General features: G+C 37.1%; 1 long non-coding RNA gene across 3 annotated transcripts; it reads left to right on the top strand.

The window, feature by feature from the left end:
* Positions 1-1,196: 1,196 nt before the first annotated feature.
* Positions 1,197-9,876, top strand: LOC101858803. Of its 3 annotated transcripts, XR_004858961.1 has the most exons (4): positions 3,942-5,615; positions 6,661-6,992; positions 7,684-7,873; positions 9,081-9,876. It is a non-coding gene; the product is annotated as an uncharacterized LOC101858803 (long non-coding RNA). The 3 variants fall into 3 exon arrangements; XR_001185150.2 differs by lacking the exon at positions 3,942-5,615 and adding an exon at positions 1,197-3,705 and having other exon boundaries at positions 6,661-7,873; XR_004858960.1 differs by having other exon boundaries at positions 3,932-5,615; positions 6,661-7,873.
* Positions 9,877-11,479: the final 1,603 nt, after the last annotated feature.

The raw sequence follows: 11,479 nt of genomic DNA, 5'->3' as shown, positions 1-11,479 counted from the left end.
TTATTAATATTATGTCATCAATTGACCTCTTTCTTTTATTTTTTTCACATTTTTCTTCACTATTCATGACAATTGTTTTGAGTTATTATCAATTCAATTTTCATTGATGAGCACAATAAAAAAAGTCTCACTGTCTAAATATTTTGCTGCTATTCTTTGGCCATAATACATCTATAATATATATATACTGATATTATAGGCCTTATAAATCTAATCTTATATATCTGTTCGGAACCGTTGCTCAGTTTTGAGAAATTTGACATACCGTAAAAAGATTTTGAGTTTCACAAAATGTCAAGCTTTTTCAAATAGGCCCGCAATGCTTTGAATATCTTGATAAGGATTCAGAATAATCTTACAGCTTTAATAGAGTCGATAGAGCATTTGACTTTTTATCTCATGGTCTTAGTCTTAGTAAATCACAACAGCCGTAAATGTCAGACAGAACCTCGTAATTCTGAGAGATATACGTAGACATACTCCAAAGTGAGGGAAATGAGAACATCATGCGTTACATAGCAAAATAGATTCAGCATTAACACATTCACAAAGCGATGATTCATGATTTATTATTTTAAAAAAAATCAAAACAAATAAGTGTGCTACATGGACATGAGAATATCAGACAATTTACTTTACAACCATAACACAACTGCATTGACCATTGTGTCAACAATTTTAGTTGATTAGATCTAGAATCTAGATCTCTAGCTAGACTGGATCTAGATTCTACATATTATGAAGCTTGTAAAACTGCCAAAACGTCCTTTACTATTTTACCCTGGTCACCAACAATGCTCCTTAATCTTCCAAAACGTCTCGTTCTGGATCAGCAGGTAGATCTGTACCAAACACAGATCGACTGCCTTCTTTTCACAAAATAGGACAAGATCTAGATTCTAGATCTTGACTAGATCTAGAATCTAGATCTAGAATCTAGACATCTAGCTGAGATCGAGGTCGAGATTCTAGATCTAGATATCTAGAGATTCTATATCTAGAGATTCTAGATTTAGAATCTAGATCTAGATCTAGATCTAGATCTAGACTAGGATTAGAATATATCTAGATTCTAGATCTAGATCTAGATTAGATTTTAGCTAGGTTTTAGATCTACTAGATATCTAGATCTAGTATCTAGAATCTAGATCTAAATCTAGTATCTTCTAGAATCTAGATTCTAGGCCTAGATTTAAATCTAGATCTAGTCTAGATCTATCCATCTGGCACATCAAAACAGTTCTGCTTGAGAAAATTATATCTGAAATTTACTGAAATAATACTCAAAATACGGTCAAAGAGAGGTAACCGTACAAATACTGAAGTGGGGTTGAATTTTCATGGTTATCTTCCCTTTAACCCATACCCAAAGATAATAGCCTAATACTAGTACATGTAATACAATAGCTCACAGCATGACGTTCTATGTGTCAGACATGGGTACTTTCTTACTCTTATTGGCATGGCCGGCGTGACCCGATTTACATGTACAATCTCTGAACCCCCATCTTGCTTCCCACTAGCTCTAGCATTAAAAAAACCACCATTCTGTCTCGAAAAGTAGGCTGCTAATTCGTCTGTTGATCCGCGCTTTTCACGTGTCTCAGAGTGTCTCAGAGTGGGTGACACCACTTCCGCCAAATGAAGTACGAATTAGTATAGTATCTTTGGTCTTGCCGGAAATACTTACGAAAAAAATAATATTCCCGAATAAAAATTGTATTGTACTAAATTGAAAGAAGAAGGCAATTCACAATACAAAACAAGTTTACAAGTCATTAGTTCGCTAAAAAACATTTTAAGAATGATAATTACTGCTTTGCTAACACAAGTGCTTTTAGCGAAACGATACAAATCCACCTTTTGTATTTTAAAGAAAAACCGGAACTAGTGCGTGGTGTTTACACAAACGATGATGACGTAATTGTAAAGATACAATGTGTGTGCAAAGATCAATGACGTAGATACACATCGCGCCGGAAATACGCACGTAAAAAAATAATATTTCCTAAAAAAACCCATATAATACTATATTGACAGAAGATGGCAATTCACAATATAAAACAAGTTTACCAGTCATTTGTGCTCTAAAAAAACTTTTAAGGAGTGATAATTACTGCTCTGCTAACACACGTTCTTTTAGTGAAACGATAAAAATCCTGCTTTTGTATAATTTCAAAGTAAACATGAACTGGTACCCTCTCATCAGTGAGGCTATCTTTAATTAATCTAGATCTAGATCTAGATCTAGATTTAATAATGTAAAATAACTTCCCCAGAGAAGATGAGTTAAGATTTTAAACAAAAACACAAACTTAATGCTTTTGGTGACATTTTATACCACACATATCAGGAGGAAGTTGACAAAGACTTACGAGGGAAAATGCTTTCCGTTGCTATGGAATCACTAAGATGCTAAGGTGCACATTCAGAATGTTGAGAAAACTCGTCAAAGCTCGTTTCTCTCTATACTAACTTATGGACTACCATACTACCTGTAGGTATGTCATCATTGGCACTGTTTGAACTTGCATTGATCGATCTAGATCTAGATCTAGGCAAGGCCACAAGACTGAATTGAAGTCGATGCTATCCCTGTCAGCTGCAACCAAAAACTCTCCCCAGGTTCAACTTTGCGCGCCAGGAAGTTCTGGAGTATTCAAAAAAATCTAGATAAGCTAGATCTTGATCTGACTCACTCCCTATAGATCTATAGGCCTAGGCCTAGCCTAGAATCTAGGTCTAGCCTATGGAAGTCCAAGGAAAATTTATATCTAGATCTAGATCTAACAACTTAAACGAAGTTGTAGAATGGACTGATGAACTGGTTCAAAGAAAAAAGAAAACGGATGAAAGAAAAGATGCAGGGTTTTTGTGGTCTTGATTTGGCACGCTCTGTGTGTAGATCGACGCGATAGGTTAATGCCAGCCAGAGAGTAAATATTAATGCGCTGAGGGATGCAAAAAGGTTTTAAAGATAAGAAAATTCACATAATGCTGCAAATGTTCAAACTTTCGGCTAAATTAAACGAGGAGAGAACTAGACCTATGACTGTGAAAAGAAGTTACATTTGTGTCTAGATCTATAGAACGAACAAAAAACCCCCCCAAAAAAAGAAAAAGAAAACAGCTGGACAAACGATGTAAAAAGGTATAAATAATCACTAAATTTATTATCCCGAGGGTGTCTACACAAAGGATAATGACGAGAAAATAAAAAGAATATTATGTGTATGCAAAGATCTAACGTTGATGATTACATAAAGAACAATTACATATTATTTAATTTATTTATGTGTACTCTTCAATTTTATGAGCTTATGATAGCGTAGTACCTGATGAGGGTAGCCTACCAGTTGCTGTTTTCTTTGAAATACAAAAGCTGGATTTGTATCGTTTGGCTAAAAGCACACGTATCAGTCAGTCATGCCTGAAATATTGTTTTAGAAAATGAATAACTTATAAACTTGTTTTGCCTTGTGAATTACCTCCTTTTGTCTCTAGATCTATATATATAATCTTATAATATATATTTTTTAATGCAAATACTATTTTTTGCTTGTGTATTCCCGGCACGAGCAAAGGGATTCTATTCAGTACTAGAGTTTGTGGCAGTGATGTCACCCATGTAACGAGCGGGGGCTCTGTGTGCCCACACTGGGACACTGAACATCAAGCGCATGACATGAGCAGTTCAGCCGACGGGTGAGTACTTTTCGAGACACAACGGTGGTGTTTAGAACGCTAGAGCTAGTGGGCAGCGGGATGGGGGTTCAGGATTGTACATGTAAATAGGGGCACACAGGCCATGCTGATGAGAGTAAGAAAGTCCCCATGTCTGACACGTGGGGCGACACGCTTGGCGTCCCTTGCAACGTCTAGGTCTTTATAGACTTTGAAGCTCAGTTCAGTTTTGTTTCAAGTTTTCTTTTTGTTCGCTGTTGTTTAACCATATGACATATACACATACACAATACCGCACCTGATGACCGATTGTGGGAAGCGTAGATCTAAATGTACCTAAATGTGGGCTTCAAATGAACAGAGAGATATAATATTATGGGGCATTGTTTGTTTTTCCCTGGTGGGATGGGGGAGGAGTGGAGGGAGACAAAGTGAGTCATTGAGTTTATTAAGAAAAAGAACCATTTCATACGTACATGGATTGCTTTTATGTCATGTTGTCTACACTCTCCTTCTACTGATGCAAAGCCAAGGTCTTCATAGAGTATGAACAGGGTTAAGACTGGGTTAACAATTTAATATTTATTTGTTGTTGTCTCAAAATGAGCAATTAATTGTAGGCTGGGATATTCACTCATTGTATGGATTCTGTGTGCACACCCAAGCGTTGTTTAATATTGAGCACAAATAATTATATACTGACAACATTTTAAAATGCCACACTTAGATAATATCTCCGGTTATCTTAAACGTTTAACAATTTTTTTTAAAATTGGCGTGACTCATATTGGCAATGGTGTTTGGTTATACAACACCCTATCTTCCATGAACCCATGCTGCTGCTGTTGCACATGCTGTTTGGCATCGGTTCCGCAAATGAGACAGAATATTACGACTGCCTTATTGGTGGATAGTTGCACCTGGTTGGCTACTACTTTATAGGGGCATATTCTCTCATCTCCACAAATAAATTTATGTGTTTTTTTTAACAAGTGATTATAAAGTCCATCTCATTCATTTTTCTGAATTTTACTCTCCCATAATATAATTTCAACACGTTTAAAGGCCCTGTTTGCATTATTTGGAAAATTTCTGGTTTATTTAAAGGTAAACAATCACGAAAATCCCTAGGAGTATAATTTATCAAAAGGCAAATCACATGAAAAAGAAATCAATATCAAAAGACTTCTCAGAGTACCTATATTCCGTGCACTGACTGGCCTTTTATTCCTCTCTGTAATGGCGGCGCGCTCCTCAAGTTTGACACTCGTGACGTCACAGCTGAGAAGTCTAGTCCGGTTTATATATCTTTGGTACTCATTGAATGATGACGTGTATGTTTACACAAGGAACGATGACGTAGTTGGTCCAATCTCTAAGGGAGCTAATACCCGTGTCTCACTTTTATATTTCATTGTTATTTCCCTTTTAAATATTGCCAGAGACAGATATTGCGCTGTTGTGATAATTTTCGCATTTTATCTTTTCATTTTATTTTTTAATAAATTCGTAATCAAATATTATTTTAATTTCCAAGCGCTATGGACTATACTATAGTATAGCTTCGTGAATTTTCTCGGAACCGCGCCAACACGCCAAAATTACAAATTGTATAATTCTTTCATTTCCAAGTAACAAAACTCTAGATATCTAGATTCTAGATTCTAGATTCTAGATCTAGATCTAGATCTAGATCTAGATCTAGATCTATAGAAGATCTTAGTCTTAATTTCAAAGTTAGGCCTAGATGACGCGTTGCTAGATATATTTAAAAATCTTTGTTGACAATTCGCTATCAGCTGAGTCTGAGTCTGAGTCCATATTTCCATTCCTGCTGTGGCACTGAAAAACCTAAAACTAAAGGCAAGAGACTGTCTACTAATCAGGGGAAGAATCTGATCTGGAATCTGTGTTTGATTTCTCAAATTGAGGTTTGAGGAATGGAAGAAATGTCAATCATCATTAGATCTAGACCTGATCTAGATTCTAGATCTAGATAGATCTATATATATACATGTGTACGTCGCATAAGAAGCTTCGTTCGATGCCGGCGGACTAGAAGATCTAGATCTAGATATCTAGATTAGATCTAGTCTAGCTAGAGATCTAGATAATAATTTAATAAACCATGTATTCTCTTGAAGGATCGGAGAAGTAGATTTCTATATGCATGGGCCTAGATCAATTTCAATGTCATACATCGCACACCCTTTTTCTTCACCTTCTTCACATTTGTTTTTCTGACTATTGACTGTCCCTTGGCTTAGGTCTAGATTCTAGAGATCTATCTGTTCGCCAATTTCGTTATCAACACCCGAACATTCTTTCTCTCTTACAACAGTCTCTGTACCTCTGTCTGTCTGTCTATCTCTCCCCCCCCTCTCTCTCTCTCTCTCTCTCTCTCTCTCTCTCTCTCTCTCTCTCTCTCTCCGGCTGACAAATGACACACCCTATCCCTAACCCTAACCGTAACTCTTGCACAGTTTGCTGGAATACAGGGTGTCTTAAAAAAAAGAAAAAAGGACCCCATTAAATGGCAATTATAATTCCATCTATGCTTTAATTTCGATAAAACTTCAAACTACTAAAATTCTGGGGCTCTCGTGGTCTAGTCGAGGCTACTGTGTTCTCCTCTCATTCAATATGTCCCACATTTGAAACCTGACAGCGACACAAAGTTTTCTTTTCTAGGCTAAACTTTTCTCTTTCTCCTCCTGCTCTCTAACCATGTTCTGTCGTCTGATTTCGTCTTCACTTTTATTTTTTAAAATATTTCATTGAAACTGGTCGAAAGATAACAGCCTTTTAAATGGGCCCTCTTTTTTTAGACACCCGTTACTATCTCTCTATTGCAATAATGATGAAGCTAGATTAAAGTGTGTTAAATATATTGAAATAGATTTATGCAGTAAACAAACCTGATGACGGTTACCTAATGTTTCTCTTTATGACATGGTTATTATTGTTTCATTACAGTGGGGAGATATTTGCTCACAAGACAAACGTGTGTGTCTTAGTGACAGAGACCTGGTTTATCTCCTGGACATGAGGAGAGAGCAAAGGTCAACCAGAAACTGGAGGAGGGCGAGGAACCGGGGAACAGAATTTTTGCTGAAACAACAGACTTTAGCGAGACATAGAGGGAAAAGAAGACAAACTACAGTGGAGTCTGCTGAAACCAAACACGGTTCATCCGATAATCATATGGCAGTAAACCAACATAAAATAATGTCTCTATTTTTTCTTCAGTTGAAGCAACCTCTGTAAACCAGATACCAGGCTGAAGTCTCATCTCTACGAATGACAAAGTACAGAGCTATTTTAAGAGCTGAGGGACGTTCTAAACTATAGATATCTACATATAAGATGTTATAGTATAGGTGTGATCTATTCAGGGGGAACTAGGCTCCTGAGAAAAACAATGCCAATCTACATTCATTATATTTTTTCAAAATAATTTTTCAAAACGTTAATTTAGATAATTTATATATTTAGTTTCTCACTCAATACATTAGAAATTTTCATGTCAATGTTTTAAAGTTTTGTCTTTTGTAAGCTTGTTATCTTGAAGATTTCGCACAACTAAAAACAGATAGAGCTTAAAGAAGGTGAAAATTGGACAGAGTGGAAAATTACAGATTCAGAAAATGCTCCTTGCCTCAGAAAGTGATTTTCCCATTTCCCTCTTGGTTTCCCTTTGCCACCACTATTTGTGTTTCTCTTTCTGCTGGGCTGATATTTGCTCCAATCAAGTCATTGATGCTCTAGCTGTTCCTGTCTTTTTCTTGGTCTTCCCCTTCCTGTGTTTTCTTATACCTTTCTGTGGATAACAATTTTACCCAGAGATTCTGTGTTTTTGTGAGCCAAAATAAGTGAGCTTTGTGGTCAAATTAAATCTATAAATAAACAGTTCTTTATCTGGAGCTTTTATAAGATCCTCCGGTTGCATTATTTAGAATTCTGTTTCTACATATTTGTTTCTTTTTCATTTTGTTTCAGATCCCAACAGTCGACTGTACCTGAGTGCCACAGAAATCTCGCCCTTCCTTGAGATACAGCCATAGTTCTCTCCCCTGACCATAGAATATGAAGCTTTCACCGACAAAGACATCTTGCCGGTTCGGATCCAGGCAAGGTCTAAGCTCTGTGGCGCCATCGGCTGGCTAGATAACACAGTAGACAGCAAACAGTAAGTCCAGGTTTTGTCTTGTGGTCAAGTCAACATTTCTCTCTGACAAATTAATGATTTGTAATGACTGTAAATGTTTTACACCCTCATCAACACTTTTTAGGTCAGTCAGTCAGGTTGTCAGGGCCAACCCAGGTTGAGAGGGATACATTTTAGGACAATTTCCTAGGAGTAAAGATTTTTTCAACGTGTTAGTCTTGGCCTCTGCCTGTTTTTGCATCAATCATTCAGCTTAAGGCGAGGTATTTGAGACATATCTTTGTGACAGAATGTGTGTCAAAAAAAGCTACACTTGTTTTTTTTGTTTTTGTTTTTTTAAAAAGCAACTTTTGCGGAGACGGCTTTTGTAACACCTACAGGACTGTGGACGAGAAATCCAAATGCTTTCCCAGGACCGCAGACAAGTGTGCTCACAATCGAAATGACCTAGATCTCAACAAAAGTCTGCCGATGTTTCCCCAAACGTTACGTTTTCATTAACCCACTCATTAGTTCTGTTTTGTTATTTTGCTTCTGATTTCTGGCAATTTAGATTGGAGTTTAAAAATGTATTTCGCTGAACCTGAGGTGCTCGACAAAATTTGTATGGAGACAGACCATGTTGACTCAGACAATGACCTTGATGGTTTTGATTGGGAGTCTTCAGATCAAGGAAAAAGTGATGATGAAAAATAGGGTGGCTGTCTTGGACAATTTCCTCTGTACTTTGTGATTTCTCAGGTACCCCAGGCTCTTGTAGATTCAGCACTTTATTCATTGGTACAGATTACAATATGTTCTTGAACTTCAAATGTTTTTTTTTTATTCAACAAGGAACAATCCTGACAGATAATGTTTCCATTTGTATATGACATCAGTAAGATCTTATGGTATCTCGGAGCTGTTGAAAAATTTGGAATAAATTCTTGTCCCATTTTTAATCCACGGAGCAATGAGATACTTCTAGTTTGAACTATCTGGTAACAAATATTTTACGTTGTGCCAGTCAGGCTTTCAGTTTTAGTCGTACTGTCCTTGAGTTATAGCCCTTGTCACATGGATCCATAAATGTTGTAGTTCTTGGAAATCTGAAGCCTGTAAGTCCTGCATCACTTCATAATGAATCAAAAGTTTTTATTTTACAAGTGTTATTTTATGTACGACGTGATGACCGGTTGTTGCAATCCTTACAAAAACATTTTCTCTCTTTCTTTCTTTCCACGGACAGATGTCTTCAGAACGTCAGAACCTGACAGAAATGTTCAGCTATCTGTCCGGAGAACATTCACGACGTTACCATGTTGAAGGGGACATCAGCGCTGCTTACTCAGAGATAGTCATCAACAGGATCTGTGGGTAGATTTGGCAGGACGAAGGATGAAGCTGGCAAAGAGAACGGGAAACTACTTATCGTGCGGTCAAACATTTGTGGTGCAACCTATGGTCAAATATTTCTCTAATGGGTAAATCAATGTTACTATTGTTACCCACACTTGACACTGCTGTTTCTATCAATTTGACTCAAGTTAATCATATTTTTCCATAAAAACTGAGGTTAGACTAAAACACTTTTCTGAATAAAATACTACTAATCTCTGTCACGCAGAAAAAGGGATTGTTCACAGCACTTCCCGCTCCTCTCCTAACACACAGTTTGCACATATGTGGCCTATGTCACAATTCGCCAGTGACACTTTCTAGAGGTAAAACTTTAGCCCTCACATTGTCATGATATCCTGATAAATGACAAGTGAACTTGAGAACAATTTCTGCTCATATTTTACAACAAGTCTGTTGCCGTCTTTTTTAAACTTTATTTGACACTTTTAAAGAAAGTGCGATTCTCCACACAGTGTAACCCACTCCTAGCCAGTAGCCATGTGCTTGCACCCGTGTGTTTTGGTCTGTAGAAATCGTCGACGGGAATGTTTTATTACTGCTTGTGGCATTAGTAGTCTAGTGGTTAGGCTACCGGACTCGTAATCGTGAGGTTGTGGGTTCGGGGGTTCGAGCCTTGGACCCAACAGTGTGTCCCTGGAAAAGGCACTTTACTCGAATTTTCCTCACTTCACCCAGGTGGGAATGGATACACGGCCATAGACGGCGAAAGATCTTGTCAGTATGTTAGTGTTTTAGCGCCTATAAATGGCTGCTTGCACTGTATGCTTCCCAAGAAAGTGAGGTTGTTTCAAAATGCTCTCAGGTCTGCTGGTGTTATAGTATAGATTGTGAAGCGCATAGAGCTTGCTGTTGAACGGGGATTTGCACCGTACAAATGCTATCTATCATTATTACTTATTAAGGAATTTTGTAGAATGCAGCGTACAGTATAAATAAAATATATTTCCATTATTCCAGTTTAAGAAAAGTAAATTGTTGTGATTTCTGCTTCCACTGCCAGTCTGCCTAATGCAAATATACGCAAAGGTAACATTCTTATGCTTAAAATTACAAGGAGACACTTAACATTATCGATATCATCATCATCATCATCATCATCATCATCATCATCGCCATCATCGTCATCGCTTTTGTGATCAAGTAGGACATTTTCAAACCCAAACCAAAGCAACCTTGAAGCAACTGGCGTCTGTGGTGTAGCGGTCAGGTGCTTCACCATTGCACGCAGGAGACCCAAGTTCAATTCCCGAGTGGAGAGAAGATTCCATCGATTATCTCGATCTTTCTGCTGGGATTTTGTACCTTCTCAATCTGGGTTGGTCCTGACAGGCAGGGTCAAAACCCGCCTCCTAGATAATCTAAATTGTGTTGATGGGGGTGTAAAAGACACCTACTGAAAACAACCTGAAACAGGTCAGAGCTGCTGTATAGTAGGATGTCAATCGTCTCTTGACTTGAGACGTTGAAATTCTGTTTGTTGAGTTTGCAGGTGTGGTTGAAAATGATTCTGTTTGCTTTATTTCACTGGTTCAAATCAATTCACAATGACTTGTGCCACTTACAATAACTTTATAGATTGGAAATATTTGAATGACAGCATGAACAAGTGAATGCTGCATTATAAATGTTGTCATTGTTATTTTTCTATAGTATGCCATATATTACTATCTATTGTAATAAATGTGCTTGAAATTTACTATAATTTTTTATGAGTTGACTTTGTGTTCTTTTTGTTAAAAATATTTTTTCTAGCACGTCTAGATGTATTTACCAAGTTACAGTTGGTCTCGATGAAAGAACAGAATGTCACACTTTTGTCAAACTAGGGGTTGTGTACCGACTTTTCAAAGTGCAAAAATGAAATGAATTGAAAGCGGTTGAATGTATCAGGGTAAAAGTACAAACTACATGTATGATGTTCAACAGGCTCTTCAGAAATATAATATACAAAATAACTGTTGTTTTCTTCGAGTATGAGTCTGAAAAATCTAAGTTACAATTCTCAAAAACTTAAAAAATCTGACATGTATATATCTGATATTTTTTCTTCCAGCCCATCAAATGTATGTCTGTGGTGACAGTGACTGGTGAAGCATGCAAAGGTTTACATCTCTTAAAACAAAAAAACCTTGAGTTCTCTTGTGACTTGAAGATCACTTACATTATGCACTGACATCTTTACTAATTATGTAGACGACAAAGACATTTCAGTACATGACATTCTCT

Source organism: Aplysia californica, unplaced genomic scaffold (assembly GCF_000002075.1).
Source record: "Aplysia californica isolate F4 #8 unplaced genomic scaffold, AplCal3.0 scaffold00504, whole genome shotgun sequence".
Classification (NCBI taxonomy): domain Eukaryota; kingdom Metazoa; phylum Mollusca; class Gastropoda; order Aplysiida; family Aplysiidae; genus Aplysia; species Aplysia californica.
This window is presented reverse-complemented; position numbering and strand designations above follow the sequence as displayed.